Here is a 17,711-nt window from a genome sequence, read left to right on the forward strand (position 1 = left end):
TGCGTCTACGTGGGTGCGCAGCAAGAGGCTTTACGGCTGCAAGTGTGAGTCTTTGCTTTTGTGAACTTCTGTTTGGGAAAGGAGCTAAATCTTAAATCAGAATTAAGGCTAAATTAAAAAAAAAAAAAAAAAAAGTCAAAGTGACCCCCACAGTTAGTTCATTCTGCTTAATGAAATGTGTGGAAACCTTCTGCATGTTTGGATTGCAGCAGCAACACCGATGACTTTACAAATATCTTGTGTAGTAAGACAAATGAGTTCACGAAAATTGTCATTTAGCAAATCTTGGTTTAGGCGATCCTTGTAGTTGTGGGGTTATGCTTTTGTCTTTCTGAGTTCTTTTTGTTTTGTGTTGTTAAAACAAACAACACACAAAAGAAAACGAAAAATAGGTCTTAGTGGTAGAGAGCCATTAAAACATTTTGATTTGCAACTGAACGCATGTTAAATCTGCAGTTCTTTTGCTAGCCTGGAGGAGTTACACATACACACGTACCTACACACACCTGTCATCGTTTGAGCCTTTAGACAGGTTTAGCACACACATATGCAAATGTTTTACGTGCAGGTTACTTGGTTTGAAAGATCTAATGTGATTTCATGATTGGTAGCAGTATTCTCAATAAGGTGTGAGATCTGTGTTTAAAATTCAAAGAAAATCTGAAGTTTTAGTGGCTATGGCAGAGACGTGGCTACGCCTGTCAGGGTGACATGTAAGCCTGTTACATTATGTTCGTTATCTACACTTAATTGTTTCTGGTTGCCACGTCTTTCAAGATTTTGAGCCTAGCCCGCCTTGTCCTTCCACACCCAACGTGCCCTCACGCGTCAGAGGAGGAGAACAGGTTTGCACGCGTTGTTGCCCCGTGCAGGTGCAGGGAGCGGTTCCCCCTCACCGTGCAGAGCCCCAGCTCTGGGCAGCAGCCGTGCCCTCCACCACAGGCTGCCCTGGCACGCCGGGGACACCCCGACCATCACCTCTGCCGTCACGGGGTCTCTTTTGACCTGACTTTCTCTAGAACTTTACAAGCGCGTTATGCTAAAGGATTTTAAATTAGTGCTTTAGGTAATTGCTGTAAGTCAGAGAAGGGCTTCCCAGTTTTGAGTGCAGGTATGAGTTGGGTTTCAAAAAAAACCGCCAAGACGCTAAGCAAGTGGAACTTAGGATTAAAAGCCTATTTACATGTAAAGAATTATTTTAAATTATCTTTCTCTCTGCTTTCAGCGGAGGGATGGAGGAGAGGCTGGGCTGACAATGAAGCTGGTTTTCTCAGCTGGCCTCCTGGCATTGGGCTTTCTCATGTCCTGCTGCCTCAATGTGCTCACAGGGCTTAAGTCCATCAGCTCGGCACCTCTAGTGTATCTGTTAGTGCTTCGAGGTCTTCAGGACTTGCTGAGAAGCCCTCTAAACAACTTTTTCTGACCTCTTCTGGCTTGTACACCCAACGCCTGGAGAAGTGGCCAGCAAGCTGCTGTCCCGTGCGAGGGGCTGGGTGGGTTAGCAAAGGCTCGGTGCAGCCTTTAACGCTGGAAAAGCACTTAACGGCAACGTCTGCAATATTTAACATTGCTTCAGGAACCTCCAGTTATCCCTGGCGTTGGCTCTTGTCAATCGTTTGGTTGACTGTAGCGTGTTCCTTCCAGCTTTGGTGACAAGAGCGTGTGAGTAAGCAGAATAGCCAAATTTCTGAACGATGGCTCGTGGCGATTTCCTAATTTCCTGAGCAAGTGCAGGCTTCTTGGGGTTTCGTTCCTGTGCCAGAAAGACTATTTGCTCATACAAAGTTCTTCATTGTAATAGGAAAAAAATCAATTTGATTACTTTCATGTCAGCATGCATGTCTAATGGCTTAGAAGTTATTGCAGCCATAAAATATACAGTATCATTTCTCTCTCACTCTGAAATTTGACAGGATTAATATAGTCAGCATGAAATCTTAGTCATAAAGTCGACCATAAGTGATGGTAAAATTAGCTGCTGAAATCGTCTGCTTATGGAAAGCATCTTCTGTTTTTCCTTCTGGGAAAAAATATCAAGGGGCTGGCATGCGGATGGGAGCGGGGAGCTTTCTGCATTTCAGGCTTTAATACAAATGTGTCCATTTCATCTCACGTTCCTCTCGAGAGAGGTGGCGGGCGCTGCTGGGCTCCGTGGTGGCCCAGGCAGCCTGTGGAGCAGTGTTACAGCCCGTCCATGGGGTGGGGGGGCGGGGGGGCTGGGTTCCACGGCCAGCGCAGCAGTGATGGGGGGATCACGGCTCTCCCGCATCCTGTCCCCCCGTAAGTCATTCCCTGGGTGAGCCAGGGTGAGGTAGAGCCTGAAAAGCACCTTCCTCTTCGGGGTCAGGCTTTGGGTTGGAAAGTGGGGTGGTGTGGGGGGTGCCCCCCTGGTGGTGTGTGTCCTCCAGCGGCAGGCAGTGTTTGCCCAGGGAGGGGTGGGCGATGCACCGATTCATCTCAGGCACCGCAAGCCTTCTCGTGGCTGAAAAGCAGCTTCTTTGCCTGGGTCAGTGCTGCGGTGAGGCTGGAGGGAGGTGAGGTCCAGGGGAGCGGAGCTTTGATCGTGCTCTTCATCCGTGGGCTTCCGTGGATGCTCTTGCTGGTGCAGCCTGGGTGGTCGCCGCTGTCCACCTCGCCCAGTTCCCTTGGGAAGCAGGGTGGGAGAGATGCCCCGTAGGAAGCTGCCTGGCTCTGAGCTGAGATGGAGAAACCTCTGCCTGAAGCCGAGTTTCCTCCTGGCGAGTGACCATGCCGGGTGCCAGCGGAGGAGCCCAGCAGGCGGCTGGAGCAGCCACCCCATCCTGCTCTTCCACCTCCAAAACTGCCTTGGGAAGCGGAGGTAAAGCACGGGGGGCTGGGCAGGGGATGTCTGCTGACACGTTAATCCTTCGCCAGCCCAGCCTTTGAATGACTTGCTACTGGTTTTGTTTAATGACATCTCATTGTGTAAGGTGCCCATAGCTGTTTTTTTCTGCTTATGAAGCTGCTTCCAGAAAAAAGTAAGGAGCTGGGTGCCGGTGTCTTTAATATCAACTTTAAAATTAGACCAAGGGCAGACAGCATCTTGCATCCAGGCGTCACTTATCCACCCCCATAACGTCCAAGATCAGGGTTCTGTTGCTAGCCCTTCTTGGCCCGCTTGGCTTTGCAAGGGGCAATTTCTCCTGCCTCCTGAGCAAAGACATGTGGGGTTTAACTTCTCGGGGGGTGGGGTGGGGGTGGGCTTGGGGGTCCTTCCTATTGTATCCGGATGCGCCCGCCTTTGGCTGGAAACTGTCGTCCTGCTGGTTTTGCATGTTCTGCCTCCCTTGGCAGCCCCGTTGTGAAAAGTTAATATCTGGTCATTGGTTTTGGCTGCATCTCCAAGGCAACTTCATTCACACGCCGGCTCCCGGTTCATACCGATCAGGTCATGCCTAGATGACTAACTCTGGTCTCCTGTTACGCCATCCCAGAAGGGTTGTTAACTCCTTCAGCCCAGGTAGGTGGTGATACGGCAGGGAATGGGCCGACAGAGCAGGTGGATGCTGTAAACACCCAGCAAATGCCGACTCGCTCTGTGCCCCCTCCATCCTTTCTGCTTTGGTTTGCTCCCCAGTGTCCCATCCAGCCTGGAGAGCAAAGAGCTCGTCGCTGTTTGAGATCCTTTTCTGTGCAGAAAGGTCTCAGAGTAAGTTTGTTTCTCCTGAAATTATTATGCTTTATTATCCTTTGGTTTGGGCAGAACACTGCCTTTGGGATCTAAATTCACTGAAAAATTTCATTTGAAAAAAAGAACTTGGCTGTACACTAGCAATACACTCTGAAATGTAGCAAAAATTGAATTTTGCATTTCATGCAAACCGAAGGGGGGGTTCCTCCAAGGGACAGGTGATGGCAGCAAGACCACCCAGTTCCCAGCATGTGTTTGGGGTCTGTGAACCCTGCGAGACAGAGCTATAACAGGTTAAAATGTGGAGATGCCCAGCGCTGCTGCAGCGCCTGGGCCCTCGCCGATGTGCCTATTTCTGTATGGGTTTGTCAGATACAGATTTACAGCCCCCAGAGACTCCTTTTGATTCTCACCAAAAGATGTAGGAAGGAGGAAGATAAGCCAAACTCGGGGGGTTGGGGGTGTGTGTGTTTGCCATTTGTTTCTCTCACAGCAGTGCTGAGAGGTGCCGGGGACGGGTCCCACAGCACCCAGCGGTTCCCCCTTGGGGAGAGTGGCCGGTTCCCAGGACAACATCTGAGCGGGACACAGCAGGTCTAGCTCACACCAGCACCAAGCAAAGTGCTTGAGCTTGGTGGGCATCACTAGGATGCGATGCAGTGCCGCGCTCTTCCCTTGATGTGTTTGAATACTGACGTGGGTCATGTATCCGACCGGGATGTTGTGATGCTGCTTTTCTTGGACTTCTGGAGGGGATTTGGCAGGTAGGAGAAGCAGATTGGGTTTTACTGGGCCACATTCCTGGCCTCCTTGCAGCCTAAGTGGGGTATCGCAGCAGAAATCAAGCATCAAGATAGCCCTGAGGATCGCTGCAGCATACAAACTTGAAACCCTGTTAATTTTTTAATGCCCGGTGCATTTTAGGAGATCCTTTACGCTGAAACATCAGGCAGAGAATTAAACACGCTGGGAATATGAACCTGCCGTGGCTCGTGACGGTGCCTGAGCGGGCGGTGGTGCTACACTGCGGGGGAGCTCACTAGAGACATCAGAGCGATGACCCCAAGGACCTGGGGTGCAACACCCGGTCGGGGAGCATTACCCCGTGCACCGCGTACAAAACCCACTGTCTCGCCAGCCTCCCTCTCCAGCTGCTGCTTTCCCTTCCTAGGGAAGAAAAAGTGCTGTAGGACTGTTTGCAATGTAGCTGCTATAACTCTTAAATTTTAATAATAGATTACCATTAGTATCAGCCTTATATAATGCACACCTCATTATTGCTTACTCAGAATAATTTTGCAGCCTCCTTATAGAACCTTGGAACTTTATTTGCTGAGTATAAAATATGCAGAAATGCATGAATAGTTTTAAGACTTGGTACCCTAAACTAATACACTGTGCTTTTTTTTTTCCTGCACCATGATTGAAGTCAAATTAACATATTTACCTTCAGTGCTCCCAGGAGTAGCATTAAAAAATTCAAGAGGTGATTCAGAATAGTCTCCGATTTACTGTGTTTAAAGCTGGATTTCATTTCTCAATAAAACCATGCAAACACTTGACTCCCTTTCAGCTTTGCAGCCTCTTCCCTCCCTGTGCAGGTCGTTGGACTTATCAACAGATGGTAGCAGTATTATTAATGCTGCATTCCCAAAAGGAAGCTTTTTATTTTATTTTATTGGTTTTTCAGGATGGGGGAGAAAGCAGGGATAGAGAATAAGGGAGAGAATGAGTTATAACAAATAGCACAGAAGCAGAGCTGCTGTTTTAATCTGAAGTAGGGAAAAGTATCGAGCGTGATTTTTGTCTTCTGCCTGCCAGTGCTGGTTCACTGTGTAACGTTGGTTACATTATCATGCTCTGCCTCAGTTTATCTGTGAGAACTGTTTCCTAGGGCAAATCATGAAGCTTAATTTTTGCTGTATGTTGACATCTTCCCAGGAAGAAAAGCTGTGTAAATGCAGGGGTAGGGAGTGGAAATGGTTGCTTTATTGCCCAGTGGTTTCTTTATTCTTACCAATGATTACCCAGGAGCTCTCCTGCCTGTGCCGTGATTTATTCCTACAGCTATAGGGTGTAGCTCCAAGGATCTCAGACCCCACGACAGTTGGGTTCAGGGGTGGAAATTCCTGCGCCAAAGCACCCCAGGCTGCTCCACCATCGCCTCTGCCATGGGCTCCTATGGGGAAGCACCGTCTCTTAAGTGTATCGGTGCTGCAGGGAAACCTTTGATGCTACTGTTCCTGACCAGATAATAAATATTCTGGGGAGAGGGTCTGTGTAAGGAGCCATTTGCTCAGCTGGGGCGAGTCGGTACCCTCTGAGTGGGACAACTCTTCTTGAAAATTCAGTTTACTGTGGGCTGGAGAGACTGCAGCGGCTTCTTTTCCATGCCTGCTCCTAGATTAGGAAGTTATTTCAGCAGATGTTGTTTCCTAAGAAAATGGGTTAATGCTCGGTGGTTAGAATGGTGTGGCAAAAAAAGCTTACTTTTGTGAGGTTTTGGCTAATTGCCTTGCGAGTGTTACAGAGCGTTGCAGCAAATTTCCTGGATTTCGCAATCGTGATGGTTCTGGTTTAACTGGCCAGAAAGATTTTTTCAAAAATACAGGCAAAAATAGAGGCAAATCACTTGCTGTGTTGCTGCAAAAAGCTGAAGGACCTGGTGGCTGGTGTGAAAAGTCTCCAGGTGTCTGAGCAAGTAATTGAGATCCGGGGCTGAACAGATCTCTCTTATCGTCTTTTAATTGACGAAAGGCTGGTGTTGCTCAGGGGCAGGCCAGAACGAGCCCTTCTTAGAAATAAGCAGGAATTCCCTGGCAGAGAGCTCCCTGGGAGAACAGGATTGTCTGTCATTCCCAGTTCATAGGAATTGGGAAAAGGGCTGTTGCGCAGGAAGGGGAGGGCTGCCGGCATGCAAACCAATCTCTGCTCCCAGGGCAGGGACCTTGGGGCGGGGTCCCAGCTCGCATGTGGAAGCTCTTTCTCAGCATGGAAAGTCCTTACAGGCCATATTCCCTTGTTTTGTCCTGGGAAGGTGGGTGTCTGGGTGCTGAGGGGCTGCCTGGGGCAGCTGCCACCCGGCTGTGCTTCGGGGATGCTGCTGCAGGGGTACCCTTTGGTGCCCCCCAGGTTCTCACGTGCACGTGGTACTTGGCCCCAGGGGGGGCTTTTTCCCATGCCTGCTCCTACGTCAGTCCCCAGTGAAGGACCAAGGCTTGTTCTCCGGGTTCCCCAATTTGGGGGCAAGCGAGGTGGCTGTCAGCGCCCCGTGCTGCCACTGCTGCCTCCTGCTCTGCATCCCCACCGGCTCCCCGGGAGCAGGGCACCGCACGGCAGGCGGCGAGGGATGCAGGGGAGGTGTATTCATGCGCTTCTGAACTGCATCTGCCAAAGGTACTGGTGCAGGTGAAAGCAGAACCTGGCCTGAGAAACGGGGCTGGTTTGTGTTCAGTAATATCTGTGCAATGAGTCCTGCTGCTCTGTACGGCAACGGCAGCACCGTGTACCTCACTGCCACCTCGGTGGGGACAGCTGCCTGTCCCCCATCTCCCCGCCGGCATCCCAGCTGCAGGACTGCTCCCCGCTGCTGCCTCAGCTTTCTGGTCCCACCCAGGGCCGGCGGAGGTGGAAGATGCTTGGAGCTGCGGGGACAAGGAGGAGTTTGTCTGCACACAGTGAGGCCAGGAATTCCGTAAGAAAGGCAGGTGCACAGGGAAATGCAAATCAAGTGTTGCTATTTCTAAGAGCATCGCTGTGAAAAGACTTTTACTGTTTTGAGGAGTGTGATGGCAATGAACTGCAGCCGGCGGGGCTGGGAGGGAAACCTCCGGCTTTCAGGGAAGGGTGGCCGCAGTGTCATCCTTCGACACGTCCTGCCATCCCGTGCCACAGAGAAAACCATTTTCCAGGCCAGTGTTCCTGGGGCCACGTGCCAGCACAGCCGTGGGCCGGGGGCTCGTGACATCAGCCAGCACCACATCGCCATGAGCAGCAACGTAAACCAGGAATAAATGAACTTGGCTTCACAAACTTAGTGCTTAAATATTTTTCCCAGGCAGGAAAAAAAACCCAAACATTTGTTTTCCATGCAAAACAAATATATCTTGGGAAAGTTCCCGAAGTTGCGTGTTTAACTGTTTGGATCTGTGCATTTGTAGGAGAGAAGTGATTATACCCTGGTACAATTATTTTTCTTTTTAAAAGGACGCTGAAATGTTTGCGAGGAAGACATTTTAAGTGACTGCTGGGGATGCATGAGAGCGAAGGGGGAGCCGGGTTTGATGATGATTGCTTTGCTTCGCTTTATTGCTGTTGGGAAGGACGCACCTTCCCTTCATCCCCTCCCTGCAAGGACTAACCACAAATGCAGCCTTTTACTGTTGTGTTTTGGGGCTGTTTCTGCTTGTCTTCTGAATTTTATTGAAACCTGTGTCTGGTTGCTAGTGTCTTTTCAATCCTACCGAAATACGAGAGCTGTTACTGGAGTTTATTTAGCACGATGGAGTCTTTTGCATAGTTAAAATTGCGGATGCTGTATTAAACCAGCAGCTCTCTCTGTCCTTCCCAACAGCAGAAGATGCTGCAGTGGGATGCTCCTTCAGGCGATGTGAGGAAGGGGTGAAAGGGAAGGGACAGCCCCCTCCAGCTGGGGAGTGCGTGGAGGGGAAGGGCTGTCGGAGCCGATTGCCCCTTCCCCATTCCCTGTGGCGGCAGGTGAGGGGTGCCCGTGGGAAACGGGGGGCTGACACCCAATGGGGGGCTTCTGCCTCCAGCCGCGGGTACCACTCACCCAGGATGGAGATTTCCAGGGTGGTGGGTGAGCTCCCTGCAGAAGGACCCATCAGTTCTTTCCTGCACTGCCCCTCCCTTGTGCTCACCTCACGAGACCCCACTGTAACTATATAAATACAGAGATACAGAACTCAGATTTATTTTTGCATGAAATCACTGTTTTATATAAAATCCCCAAGGAGATGGTGTGGAGGCCCATCACCGTGGCTGGCATGATGCACAGTTTGTGTTGGCATCATCCTGTCTGTCCCTGTCCTGGGGGGGCGGGACCCCCAGCCCCGCCGTGGTACTGGGATGCAGTTAGGGATGGGGGCTGGAGAGGATGGAGAAGGGATTCTGTGGTGACTGTCCTGCCTGGAACAGGTCAGGATTTGGCATGAGGACAAGTGACATGAGTTTGGTGGTCTTCTGATTTGATGGTTTGTCAAAGCCAGATTATCAGGGTTTCTCGGAGCTGGGAGAAGGTGGGATTGGGGTGCACCAAGCAGGAATTTGCCCAGGACAGCAGGGTGCTGGAGGAGGCTTTTCAGCACGTTGGCCCTTCATGAGCACTGTGAACACACCGTTTGAAAGAAGCTAGAAATTAAAAACATGCCACAGTCTACTCTGCAGAGGAAAAAGGAAAAAAACCCAATAACCTACATCCTGCAGCCTCTCTCCATGAGCGCTTTCTGCACGCTTTGCTGTCATTAATAGTCACCATTCCAGAGCTAGAGATGTTTAATTTATTTGTGTTCTCCTAACACCTTTCTGTTTCATAACAGTAATCACCTCTCCTGGTTTGGCCGGGAGGCAGTGGTGTCTGCTGCGCTCCCTGTAATCCAGGAGTGAATCAAAGCAACTTTTTACAAAACAAGATTCTCTTGCTGTTGCAAAAGAGCTTTGGGGAAATCTGGTTTTTGTGGTTAAGGATCTTACTCTGATGCACAAGGAAAATTATGTGTAGCTTTTATTTGGCCCAAAGGATTCTTACAACATTATCCGTATTTCCTTTAATTTGTGGGATTTCTAGTAAATGGGCTTAAAAATAGGTCCGGGCAAGATGCCAGGGTACATACGAACAGCAGAAAAGCTTTGCAGGCTGTGAGCAGCTCGCTTTCACTTCTCCCTCGGCACGGGCTGGGGGACGGAGCAAACACTCACCTTTTGGGGTTAAATTTAAGGATGTCTTGGAATTCTTTGGAAGTCGATATTGCAAAAAAGATTTTTCAGCTCTTTAATAGAACTGATGCGATATTGTTGTTGAGCTGGACACAGATCTGGAAAGGGGCAGGATGAGCTGTAGCACCAGGGGAGGACAAGAGCATGGGGGGACCCTCACATAAATCCCTGGACCCACTTACTGATGGGATTTGAGGACACTGGAAACCTGGTGTACAAGTAGGAGCAGAACATGGCGATGATAAACAGTTGGTTTTGGGTTTTTTTTTCCTTTCAGCTTTGCATTCTCAGAAGTCTCTTTAAGCTTTTTGAAAAATGGGAAAAATCTAATAAGGGAGAGGCGATGGCTTGGAGCCGCACTCCCAGCCGGGGTGACTGGCGGGTGCCCGGCTCCCTTTGGTGATACTTAGCTGGCTTTTTCTTCAAAATCAGTCTTGGTTCAGGTGACTTAAAAATGTATTTTTCCCTGGGGACAGCCACCCACAAAAGCCTTTCATTAAGATGTAGTGGGTTTATGCAGCTGGAATCCCAGCGGTAAAGGGAAGGTAAGTGGGAAAGGATGCTGGCCGCGCTGTGTGGCAGCGAGCCTGCCTCGCTCCGCGTTCCTCTGCTGGGCACGGGCGCCTTACGGCTTCCCCAGATGTGCAATTTGTGTCCTACTTTTGCAAAATTTAGATAATTTTAATTAAATCTTTGGACAGAAATCCATTAAACTTTATTTTATTTTGAGTACCGTGAAAGTTGTGCCCCTCTGTTGCTAGTAGCTTGTTGGGACATGAAGAGGAGGAGCGGGGAGATGGATGAAGAGGAGGAAGGTTCAGCAGCAGCAGTGTGTTGGATCGGTGCAGTGGGCAAGGGGTGATGTCTTGGCATGGGGAAGGGCAGGCATGTGGCAGCAGGGCCAGGGTTGAGTTGGGGTTGCAGCAGGTCCTGTGGGTCATGGGCTGAGGAACCCACCCTGTGGGGAGCAGCGTGTGGGTGCGAGCTCACACTGTGCCCCTGCCAGTGCTCTTGAACTAAAAATGGGCATTTTCACGTGGTGGTGATTGAGTTTCGTGAAATCAAGAGGACCCCGGTGCCTGATGCAGAAGCAAGCTTGTTAAAGGGGAATTATTTATGCCATTGGCCGTAATGTACTAATAACACTTTTCACCCGAGGATACCAAGTTGCTTTACAGATATTGGGTTCTGGGATGCCTCTGTGAAGTGGGGGAAGTGTGGTTAATTCAGTTGTACAGGGGAGGACACCAGGTCTCATCTCTGCTGCCAACCCGCTCCAGTGCAGCCTGGCTCCTCATCCTGTGCCGCACCAGAACCGCGCTTTTCCTGGAATGGGAGTTGTTGTGGAGCCATTCCTCCGGGGTCACGGGGGCTGAAATCCCACGAGCTGTTAATGACACCACCCAGTTCCCCAGTACATTCTCTGGAGGAGGCAGGTAGATTTGCTGTGGCTCTTTATTGTAAGGGATAATGTCAGGGATGTGTCCGGAGGGCACCCGGCTCTGGAAAGCCCAGCCTTTCCATCCGATAGCATTGCTGGCAGTTGGGTGGCACCTCGAGCCTTTTCCATGGGATGGATGTCAGTGGGTGCCGCGGGGCAGCTCCCGGTTCTGAGGGCTCTTCCATGTTTCAGGAAAAAGCAGAGCAGAAAAAAATGCCCCGTGCCACCTGGGCACAGTTTGGGTACTTGTGAGCAGAAATCACCTGTTTCCCTCTGGAACAGGGAGCTGCTGAGTGCGGGCACCCCAGGACACCTCTTTTCTCATGAAACCTGGGGATTTGGCAGCTCCCAGCCCCGGGACCGCTTCCCCTGCTGCGCCAGCTCGCGATGCCGAAGCACCGCGCTCCAGCCAGCCCAGCACCGTGGCAGGAGTTCACATTCAAGCTGATGCTTCAAATTTACCTCCTTCGCTGGAGATCAGCTTTCCCAGCTGCCCCCGAGGAACAGGCTCCTGTTGTTTCTTCAAAGACCAAGGTTAAATGAGCAGCTGCAGCACAGCACGGTGGGAAATGCAGGTTTTTTAGGAGTTTGGGAGATGAGCCGGTGCCAGCGCTGGCCCCAGGGGCTACGGCTGGGGTCCGTTGCTGGGGCTCGGATGTGTGAACCCCCCACTTAAAACAGCATCCTCCCTGCTACACACACCTATAAGCCCCTTTGATTTTTCTTTTTAAAAATAATTGGGTTTGTGCGTGTGTGTTTTGTTTTTTGTTGTGGTTTATTTTTAAAAAAAAAAAAAAAAAGATTTTTAACGGAGAGACAGCAAATTTAATATTTTCAGTGTCTTGGATGTGTTGTGATTTACATTTGATTTTAGGCATAATTAGAAATGCAAGTAGAGCGCTTTGTGTTTTACCTCTGCTTCAACTATTTATGGCATGATATGCAAATGAAGCAAGCTATGAATATTAAAGATTAGAGTATGTTACAAAGTATCACTGTCTTTAATGAGTTCGGTAATGGGCACAGGCTTTGCACACACTTTAATATGGAGGTATTTTATGTTGTGTGCCGTCTCCGCGGCTCTGCAGCTATCGATGCCGTGTTCGGTTACATCCCAGGAGAATGGGGCCGTGATTTAAAACCCGTCGAGCCCCGGATCGGCTGCAATAGGTAGGTGCGATTTCCAAGCGTGCCCATGACAAAGGCGGCTGCGGCTGGCGAAGGGTGTTGATGGATTATTTCACAGAGAGTGTTTCAGTTCTCGTCTAGGTCAATCCGTTTCATCTGCTGCAGCGTTGTAGATGGATCTGAGAATATGAAAGCGCTCGTCGACCTTTCAAGGTGCTTTGCAGCACTGGGAGGGAATCTTAAACACGCTCCTGCCAAAATGGAGCTGCTGCCTGGAACATCACATACAGCCCCCAGAAATTAATTTTGCCCTTCCTCTCCAATTAGCCTTATTGACAGAAAATTATTTTGGGGTTTATTGACACATCCGAAAGGGAACGTCTTAGCTGCTGGGTAGCAGAGGGTTGGGAAGTGGGGCCTCTGGGATTAACCCCTTCTTGCCATAGGGCAGCCTGGTTAGCACGGGTTTATCTCTAAACCAGTGAATAGTTTTGTCCCCAAAGTAGCATTGTGGTTGTAAAAGAGGAAAATAACGGCGTTTTGGGGCGCTGCAGCACGCGCAGAGGTTTCATCCACGGGTAATCCGAGGAACAAGGTTCTGCCCAAGCACGGGGGCCCCTGGGGGGCGATGCTGGGGGGCTGTGGGAGGTGGGGGGAAAGCCAGGCAGATATGGAAAGCCACGGGTTTTGTGCCGAATGGGGCTTGGGGAGGGTGGGCGGTGGGGAGGGAGAATGGAGCCTGCCCCAGGGAGCGTGCTTTTCAGATTTGAGGTATTTAAATTACAAATTTTGATGAGGAAGATTGTCAGCAGTATTCAAAACAGTGCTTAAATTCTTTTGAAACACTGTCGAGCTGTGCTGTGGCAGTTGAAAAGTTTGGCACACAAGAACTTGGCCCAGAAGTTGCTGCTTGGGGTTTTTTTTCCTTTAAAACTCAATTCATCTGTATTCAAGTATCCCACATGCTTAAGAAAAAAAACCCCACCAGGCTCATACTGGTTTGAGACAGACCCTTGCATGCGAGGGAGGCAGCAGAAGTGATTGATCTCTAATTTCAGGGGGTTGCCTTGTTGGTTAATGAGCATTAATAACTATTTGTACTTGTGTATTTAAAAAATATAATAATTTTATAGTGCTTGTGCCTACCTCATAGAAAGAACCAGCAAACTAAACAGGGATTTAGAGTATGCTTGTGATCCACTGGATTATTAATCCATAGGCATTAGCTATACCTTTTTTTTTGGGGGGGGGTGGGGGGGGTTGGGGGGTGTCAGTTGGTGTTCATTGGCATGGGACCAGCTCGGTGTTTGCAGCACGTGTCTGAAGCATGTCCTGAACGCTGGGGAGACTTTCTTACTTTCAACCTCTACCCGTCCTCTGCTGCACGAGGCTTGCACCTCCGTAAAACCCCCAGATCCGAGCCACATATGTGCTTTAGCTGGGGCTGTGCATCAGCGAGGCACTCCCGGGGACGTGGCTGGTCAGCTGTGGCACAGCAGCACAGAACCTGTAAGGTGTTGGTGTTGGCTCCAAAGATGTACTTGAGCATATATCTTTTATATATATATATTAAAAAATATCATATATAATAGATTGACCTATTATTCTATATTCTGCTATCATATATATATAAATACTCAGGGCTGCAGCATTGTCTGTGGGCGTTTTATGGCATGTTACAGAAGTAGTCCCATCCTGAAGCTTTGGGCAGGATTTGTCGGACCAGTGGAGGGTTTTGTTGCAGGAGCAGAGAAGGCAGAAATGAAAAGTCAGGGTCTGGTCTCCTGAACTTCCCGCCTTGATGCTGGGAGTCGGGGATGAGTCTGCAGGGGTTTCCCCACCACCACCCCACCCCGGGAAGAGGGGAGAGATAGGCTTGTTTGCTGAAGTGCAGGCAATTAATGCCATGTTGGAAAAATGCAGATTATCTGCTTTGCCCTGTCAGCCTGGGGAGAGTGGGCAGCAGGCTGAGGTGACCACCTCACGTCACAGACTCTCGGTTTCTCAGTTTTTTTGGTCAAAGATCAGAAAGCTCAGTTTTGCAAAACATCCTGTGCAATCTAGTATTTGCTTCTAGAACTACAGAGTTAAATTTCTGCAGTCTGTAACTTTCCCTTTCTGCAAGCTTATATTTCCATTAAGGATCAAGCTCAGATGCAATTGTAGCTTCACTTTATAGAGTATTAAAAGTTTAATGTATAAATGTCTTCCTTCGCCAGAACTTTTTGGCAGTAGCGTTTTCCAGTCTTGAAATTTCTGCAAAAACATGAAGATCCGGGTTGCTGCAAGGACTCAGCTGCCCTTGAAGGGTTAATTATATTATGCCTACTTTTTTTTTTTTTTTCTTAAAGCAGGGAGAATAAGCTGTAGCCAAAAGTAAAAGTCATTAATTTTAAGACAGAGATGTAAGCAAAGTTTCCTTCCCCTCTGCAGGTTGGTCAGGGTAGGCTATGCAGTAATTGAAAAGTAAAGGCAATTGAATTACAGGCTCCTGTCCAAACCGAGCGTGATTTCTTCTTTTTTTTTTTTTTTTTTTTTTTTTTTTTTTAACAACCTCCATTGCATCAGAACTAGGCAGTATTCCTGATGTTCTCATGTGTGTTAATGCTGACTCACAGACTAACTTCAACAAGAAAAAAAACACACAGGCAGCTCCACCATACTAGGTAATGAGCTCTAGCAAGAAGCAGCGTCTGATGTTTTGTAAGCTTTTTTAATTGACCTTTTAAGATATTTACTTTATTTTAAGGCTTTCTGTTCCGTAGTGGCACGCTGGTAGAACTGAGTCATGCATGTTATATATTGCTAGCTCTGCTGTTGTGTACTAGGAGCGAGGAGAATACAATTCAGCATGGCACTTGTCTTTTTGATGTGTTACGGATGTGAATTAACGTTTGCGATGGGATGCAGGCAATGCATGCGTTGCAGAAGGCATGGTGATGGGGTGCTGTGTGCTTTCCGATGGATGTAACTTAAGTTGGGGTCTGGAGTTTTTTTAGTAGGTTGCAAAAAATGAAATTCTGCAGAATAATTGTAATTTTTTTTTATCCATGTCTCTCCCTTCCCCTTTTCCTTGCAGCAAGCTGAAAAAAAAAAAAAGAATCTAAAATGTTGCAATTTCTATTTTTGCTTCTCTTTGCTTTGAGAGCTCTTAAAATCAGTGATAGATAAGGGGGGGGGGGGGGGGGGGGGACGACACGGACCTAATTAAATAATAATGGCAATAACACACTTCGCCTTGGCTGAATGACGGCACTTTTTGGAGGCAGCAGCCTGCCGGGTGGGTGACCTCGAGCGGCGGTGGTGCGCCCAGTCTGCTGGTGACTCACCTTGCAGCAGGACAGAGCTGCCACCAGTGCCAGGGTCCCCCCCAGCATTGCTGCCGGCACCCCATCCCCAGGCTGCCCTGCCTGCACGCGCCGGCTGGGCTGCATCATCAGCATTAATTTAATTCACTTTTCCATCTTTCCCCTCCAACCCCGTTCCCTGCACGAGCCTCCAGGTCTTTACTTTCCGTGCAAATTTTTTGGATTATAAAGCGAACGGAGCTGCGTGCTGCATGTCTGCTGCGTGTGCCTTGCTTGTGTTACTTAGTAATATTTGCAAATTCAGTTTCTGCTGTCTTAATAAGGCAGAAATAATCTTCTTTCACCCATTGCCACCGACTGCCACGCTAAAAATAGGGTACGCTAGCACCGCTCGCTGCTTGCCACTTGCAGCATTTCAAAAATAAATACTTCGGAGCCGCAGAAACAAATGCTGCAGGAGAGAAGAGGAGTCTCGCTGTGACTTGTCATTTGATTACCGAACTTAACCTTGTTTTCTTTGCCCTGCCGAAGACCGGCATTAAACCGTGGGGCGATCGCAGCGTTCCACGCACTGCCCCAGCCCCTCTCCCTTCCCCGGCACAGGCGAGGGGATGCTCCTTTTTGGGGTGGGGGGGTGCAAAGACTTGTCTGGTTTTGCTCCTCGGTTCCCTGAACACCTTGACCTGTGGTGCATGGAGGGGGTATGCACAGCCTAGACCTGAAGCGCCTTTTATTTGACTTTATTTTGACTTTATTTAACTCTTTTATTTTATTTAAGGCGTCACAGCAGCTCCGTGCTCGGGGAATGGTACTTCGCCAGCGAGTTTTGCAGTTAGCTGTTGCGTGTTTTCCTTTGGGCTTATGTAAAAATTGCATTTGCTTGTCATTCAAAGGTGGGGGGACCCTGACAAAAAGCTGTAGCAAGAGCTAGGCGGGTGGCAGCCCTGTTCCCTGGGGTGGCCAGGGGGTTTTGGGGAGCCCCTAGCCGGCTAGGTGACACCCCCCTGCCAGCCTCAAATCCAGGGGTGGGATTTTCCCCCTCTCTCCTCATTTACAGAAGAAAGGGAAGTTTCCTTTGACCCTTTGGGGCCTTCAAGGGCAGGACTTTTCAGCTCTTTTCTTTTGAGGGGCTTTGGCTGGGTGGGGGTGACAGCCCTCGGCTACTTTTGTTTCCCACCCCCGGAGGGTCCCGCAGCCTTTGTCCCGGCCCCAGCTGCTGCCCCGCGCACCTTCCAGCCGGAAACCTGCGGCTTTGGGGGCTTGGCTTTGTGTGTTATTTTGGGGGGGAGTGAGGGGGTGAAGCCTCCAAGTCTCATTATACGTTGGCTAAGAAAAAACCCCAACAGTTTAAATACATTATCTAATTATTTTTGATTACTCCCAGGGGAGCTCTGATGCCAGCATCTTATTCGAGGTCGATGCTTTTTCCCTTTGTTGTTGTTGCCTCGCCCCGACCTTTGAGGCCTCAGAGCAGGAAAATAGTTTGGGAAAGAGCAAACCTGCTTTTTCTTCCCCAAAGCACGTGAAGGCAGAAACTGAGAATTCTCAAACTCCCGCGGAAGTCGTGTCAAATAACGGCTGCTTTTTTTGTGAACATCTTGGGACAAAGGCTATGACTTTACAAAAATCACGTAGGCATGTACAAATGGTCCTGCTACATCCAGGAGCTGGGGAAAGAGGATGCCATTAGAAAAGAAAATGATGTTTTGCTGGAATGGTCACGTATCTTAAATAATCAGGGTGGGGGTGGTGGCTGGTATTAATCTGGTCTTGTTCAAGTTTTCTCCTTTGGCAGGAGGTGTCCATCTGATGATCTGTCACCTGTAGGACATGGCAGCCTGAAGGGGACTGGGGTTTTTTTGGGTGGCAATGGTGCTGGGGGCTCCTCCTGCACCCTGGGATGCAGCTCAGCTTGGGGGACGAGATTGCAAAATACAGTTTACATCTGTAATTGCTAAGGTCATTTTTCCTGCAGCGAGGCTCTTCCCGCGTCAGATGGGCTGAAGCCATTCTAAACCATTCAAAAGTTGCTTGGTGTTGTATTTTTTTTAAAAAATAATAAAATCGTATTTCATAGAGGAGATTTTTAAGTTAGACATTATCAAGTGTTGTTGCATTTGCTGTTCAGTCACGGTAATGTTTTGGTGCTGTTGTTTTTAGGGGCTGTGCGGGTCTGGTGGTGAGTGGGTTCTCCTTGCTATCAAGACTGCCTGCTTTTATTTCTGGG

General features: G+C 49.1%; 1 protein-coding gene across 7 annotated transcripts in view; it reads left to right on the forward strand.

Moving 5' to 3' along the window:
- NACC2 (NACC family member 2) overlaps positions 1–17,711 on the forward strand; it is a 92,268-nt gene that overhangs the window by 45,099 nt on the left and 29,458 nt on the right. Inside the window, exon 1 of one of the 7 annotated variants that reach the window (XM_080402211.1) lies at positions 6,277–14,879. The exons of 5 other annotated variants lie outside the window; for them this stretch is intronic. The gene's annotated coding sequence lies outside the window, so the exon portion shown is untranslated. Of the gene's footprint in view, positions 1–6,276; positions 14,880–17,711 lie in introns of those variants that run through there. One more of the 7 variants, XM_080402201.1, reaches the window with a different exon arrangement.

Source organism: Falco punctatus (assembly GCF_963210335.1).
Source record: "Falco punctatus genome assembly, chromosome: 9".
Classification (NCBI taxonomy): Eukaryota; Metazoa; Chordata; class Aves; order Falconiformes; family Falconidae; genus Falco; species Falco punctatus.